Here is a 5719-nt window from a genome sequence, read left to right on the forward strand (position 1 = left end):
CCAGCCCCCCCAGAGCACCTCTATAAATGCCCCTTGTGATCAGACTTAAGGAAGAATGTCTTGCATTTGAAAGCTTGTATAATTCTGTCCCAACTACACAATTAGTTCAATAACAGATATCACCTTAAGAAATCGTTGTCTCTCCCAAATGAATTGTTCAACCAGTAGGCACTTAGGATTCTTAAATATTCATTGGCTAGAGAAATGTCTTTCTTAGTTTTTTTGTTCCAGATTTCAGTCACAGAGACTAAGCCCACAAAAATAGCAGGATTAGCTCTTTACTCTTAGCTCAGTTACAAGATCTTATGTGTTTCCCTCTCTTTTTGTGCCTCCTGTCCAAAAAAATTGCATTTCTATTTTACTTTCATGTGAATAGCAAACTCTTCAAATTTCTGTAATGCACTTTCACAGTTAGCCTCACCTGCCTGAGCTAACTGAGCTGTAAAACACATCAAATGTGCCAGAACCAGCAACTGTCAGAAACAAGGCTCGCTGATGACTGTCTTCCTTTTGGCTTGCAACTGTTGCTTACAGATAGGCAGTGAAACACTCAGTTGTTTTCCACATGTCCAGAGAGTTTCATTCTTCCACTGCGTTAGTTTAAATTTTTTTTTTTCTTCTAGTGCTATGTGGAGGTTGGTGATATTGAGGGCCCTGCTTCAAATTAAAGCTGGGTAGAGACCAACTTTAGAGTCATTACACATTTTCAAGCACTAACTCTCTAGCTGATCAGGTGTTTTTATAGCTGGATAGTCATTTTTATCATGTGATAAATACTTAGCACATGTGGCTGGTCAAAATCTAAATTTATCGCATGATTAACCAGTTAATTGTGTTATAATTACTTTGCATGTGTGGCTGGTCTTTCTTAGCATGTGTGGCTGTTCTAAATTTATTGTGCAATTAATCAATATATGTAACATGTAGTGATCACTCAGGCCCAGATCCACATAAACACATAGGTTTTGTTGTATCTCACTTTTAGGCTCTGAAGGTAGAAACCCAAGGTAAGATCCCTATACAGTGAATGGGGAGGGAATTCCTCTGGGCCCTGGTCCATGGATTTCCATGGATAAAATGTATAAAGCAGTGTTGGGAGCTGAGACAAGAACCCAGGATGCCCCTCTAAAGAAAGGCCCTTAGAACTGGACTTCAAAGCTATGCTCCTTCTTGCTTGCCATGTCTGTCCACATGACTTCAGTAATTTTTTCTGTATAACTTCAACATAAAAGTGTCTGCACCCCAGCCTAATGGGCCTGGTGATTATGGTACTCTTGTGGGATGTGGGTTTGAACTCCCACGAACTGAGGAGGATATGAAAATTTCCCACTTTCTGGGTATGTTCATTAAACCACTAACTATCCTGTAACAGGCATGACAGCGGGTGCACTCAATGCTACACTGACACCTTGGGTCCTTACGAGACTTAGGCACAAAGATGCACATATTTAATGCCAGATGGAGTTAGGTTGGAGATAGATGCTAAGATGCCCAGCCCAGCCCAATCAAACTGGAGAAAATTCAGTGCATGTCCAGTAGTAGGACTTTAGCCATCTATGTAACTTTCCTGGCAAAAAAAAAATAAAAATAGGTGTCGACAGATTCTCAGAAGGCTAAGTAAGTGCATAGGTTTCTTCTCTTTTCTTCTCTTCTCTTTTGATGGATTTCAGTCTTGGACTTCGACACCTCAGTCCTACCAAAGTTGCACTTTTGGCACCTAAGTGCTTTTTCTGAAGCTGGTCCTCAGTATTTAAGGTTCTGTTTTATCCTATGTCCAGTTCCAATTGTCTGTGAGTAACAACAATACAATACCTCACAGACTTCTTGCCTAAGACATTCAGATAAAAGTGTATCCTATTTCAGAGACCTTCCTCGACATTCTTAGAGAATATTTCCCCTCAAATACAGGGCCGAGTTAATTTTCATGTCAAGTACAGTTACAGCTATATGGAAAAGCACCACTCAGAAAGGATTTTGTGCAATTTAACTATTTTTTATGCAATCAGCAGATAGCTACAGAAACATCTGGAAACTAAGAGAGGTGACACCATGTCATTTGCCTACATGCCTTAGACCACCATGCCCCATGGAGTGGTGATGGCAATTTGGGAACTCCTGCTGTAGACTGCAGGCCTTCTCAGCCTCTTGAAGGCTCAGATCAAGTGTAATATTTGGTGGAGCCAGATATAAGGCAGCTGTTGCCTAAATAAATCTCTGATTCTAGTTGTAGAACCTAGATTTATTTGTTTTAAATTAAAGTTAGTGCCCACCCAAGAAACTATTTTCCATATAAAGCAACACATATCATATAGACCAGTGATTCCCAAAAGTCTTGAACTCAGGAACTACTATCAAACCTCAGGAGGTGTCAGTGCCAGCAGCCAATTTTCCTAGCCCTGCAGCCACTGGCAAATTAAGGGCTTCGCATTCTTGCTCACAATATAAATCTATGTTGGTTGTGTGGTTAGGGAAAGGTTAACCTGCCACTGACAGCGCCCTCCCAGCCCCTCACAGCAGCATCATGCCCCTGCTCCACTCTGAGTAGAGAGAAACTCACGTGTCCCACCTTCATTCCCACACTCTCTGCCCCACTCTGACACCCCAGGGCACAAACTCTATCATCTATGCCTCTGTTACCCAGGGTATAAACTCTACTAGTTATGTCTCTGAATGTGAGTCAAGTATACCAGGAGGTGTGGCTAGAGCTTGCAGCAATCCACTGATAGAACAGCCCATCATAAAGCACTTGAAAATGGCAGAAGTGAGAGGCAAAGGTTGTTCTAATTTGTGCTGGGTGTGAAATGGCCTGGATTGAAGGTGAGAGTTAGAAAAAGTTACAAGGAGTCAATTTTGCAGACTCATACACACAGATACATGCTACGTCTGGAGGCAAAAATGACTATACTGTAAACAAAAAAGTTTTGGGATTTTTAACAAAATGAAAAACTGTCCTTTTATAAATTCCAAAAATGGATCTTCCCAGGTATAATCTGAGATAAGGACAAGACTCACGCTTTAACAAATATACATTCCTATATGGATGGATTATTGTTCCATTTTTAGAGTTCAACCTTTTTTTTTCAAATGCAGCTCCCCAGTTAAAAAAAACTGGGCTGAGGCATGACATGACATAGAGAGCTGACATCACTTGAATGTTCAGTTACACAATCTCTGTGTGCTGACAGGAAAAACTTCTACCTCCATTTGTCCTGTTGGCAGAAATGGCTTAGAGAGAAGCTGGGCTGGAATAGAATAGACTGGAAGAGACAAAGAAGCATATTTTCATTTCAAATTGGAAAGTAACATCCAGGAAGAAAACAAGAGTTACTTTATTGCACCTTTACTCCCTTCCTGCCTTCTCTTAGAGTGATGTAGAGCTTGACTTTCTTTTAGACTGATGTAGAGATTGACGATATCCTGCTTTGATGCATTCCTAATTGTGTCATCCTGGCAGGTGCAGTGACTAGCTTTCAGTCAATACCTCACAACAGCCTATCTCACTCTAATTTCAACTTCACTTGCCATCAGTCATTTGGCAGCAGCATAGTGCTTGTCAATAAAATACATTTCCCTATGGCAGCATACAAAGTTGCACTCTCTATTTCTCTCTAGTATTACATAAATGATCGCACCATAGCAAAGGAAGAGCACTGGATGTGGATACCTTGCATAAATGAACAAACTACTTGGAATATTGATTGGCAAATTTTTGTAAAGTCACCTGGCAGCAGGAGGCATCAGGCGTGTTTTTCCCCTCCCTTTTCAAGTTGCTGGATGCAATAGAATAACATCAGTGGACTAGAAATATGTTACTTTTTGGTGTGTCTGTCACACTGTTGGGAATACTTGAAATTGTTACTAGGCAAGTTCCATTGGTGCATTTTGGTGTTCTGTAATTGTATATATGCCTACAATTATTGTGCTGGAAAACACAGCATCACAGAAGTCAGAGAAGGAAAGAACCAGTAAAACACATCCCTGTCTCAATGCACAATATATATTTCTTTTAATCTTATGAAGTGGAAGAAACAGGCTTATCCCTCACTCTGCCCTTGTCTCTGTCCCCTATCGCTCTCTCTCTCTGTCTCTCTTCTCTTTATTCCTTCTCTGTTCCATTAAAAATATTTTCCCTTCGTTTTCCTTACACATATCCAGGGATCCTGGTTTTCTCTATTTAAAAATAACAAAGTCTCTGATAAAAATTGCAAGTTCTCTGATTAAAACCCCCCAAATCTGTGTTTTTTTCCATGCTTAAAATGAAACACACTATATATATATAGGTTTCAGCTGATCACAAACATTTACAATTTAAAGCAGTTTGGAAGCCTACCACTACCTTAATCACTATAATAAAATAAATTCTAAATACCTATACATTTTGGCATTTCATTTTGGGTTTTTTATCATGGAAAATCAGAGCTCCGCTCTGCCCACTTTGCTCACCAGGACACGGGTAGGGCTGCAGCTGTCTTTCCCCCACTGCGCACTGAGCTGCTATGATATGCTGGTGCCCTGTCTATGCTATTGCCCGTCATTCTGGATCCACAGCTCCACAGTCTGCTGGTGCCCTTCAGTCCTAACCTAAAACCCCTTTCCCCATTCTCACTGCTGCTGGTGCCCGTCATTCCCCATCCTCAGCCTCCCCCCTGCCCCAGCCATGACAGAGGGGGCCCCCAGCTGCCAGAGCTATGGAGCCAAGGACCGGGATTCACAGTCCCCTGTCCCCTGCAGCAGCGCCCAAACCCCAGTTGCCACCAGCAATAGGCAGTGACTGAGGAACCCGGCTTCCCCTGCCCCATGGCTGGCATGGCCACAGTGGCCCATCAAGGGTAGGGGGCCAGATGCAGGCTGCCATCTGTGGGCTCGGGGCTCCCCGCCCTGCTGCCCTCCCCCCCATGGCCTCTGCAGCCCAGCAGGCAGGACCCAGCATGACAGGGAACAGTGGGCCTGCCTGAGTGGGGAAGCTCTGTGCCACTGCTGGGAGCCCTGTGCTGCCATGGCGAGGTACCCCCTCCCCACCCGGTAGCAGTGAGGGGCACAACTCCATGCTGCCACCCCTGATGCTGTCGAGTGGGCAGGGGGTGCCTTGCTATGATGGCGTGGGGCTTTCAAGCAGCAGCACTGAGCTTCCCCACCCCACTCTGCCCTGCCACATCAGGTTTCACCCGCTGGGCTGTGGAGGCCCCAGGGGGAGGGCAGCACGGCAGGGAGCCCTTAGCTTGCAGTGGGAAGCCTGCCTCTGGGCTGCACTTAAATCATGGGGGGCACGTACCCCCCATGACCTCCTGGGAGTGCATGCAGAGGCAGAGAGCCAGCCCCACACCCCAGACAAGCTGCCTATGGCCCTGTCCCACTCCCCACCCAGGTCCTGTGGCTCTGCATTGGTCCTCAGGCCCCCAGCACTGTGAGGGGCACCACATACCATCCCATGCACGGCCCCAGCTGGGCAGCAGCCCCAGCCCCAGACCTGCCCAGCTCTCTCCCTCCCTCACTATGGGGGCTCCAATTCCCAAACCCTTGCCACCACATTTACCTGCATGGTGTGGTCTCCAGTCTGCCTAGTGGCCACATGCATATATACATGTGCACATGCACATGCTGCCCCCTGCCTGATTGCCAGGGATCCTGGTTTTCTCTGATGAAAAATCACAAATTCTCTGACAAAAAAATCGCAAATTCTGATAAAACCCCCAAACCCTGTTATTAAAATTAAAAGCCC

Source organism: Crocodylus porosus, unplaced genomic scaffold (assembly GCF_001723895.1).
Source record: "Crocodylus porosus isolate Cpor-Errol unplaced genomic scaffold, CroPor_comp1, whole genome shotgun sequence".
Lineage (NCBI taxonomy): Eukaryota > Metazoa > Chordata > Crocodylia > Crocodylidae > Crocodylus > Crocodylus porosus.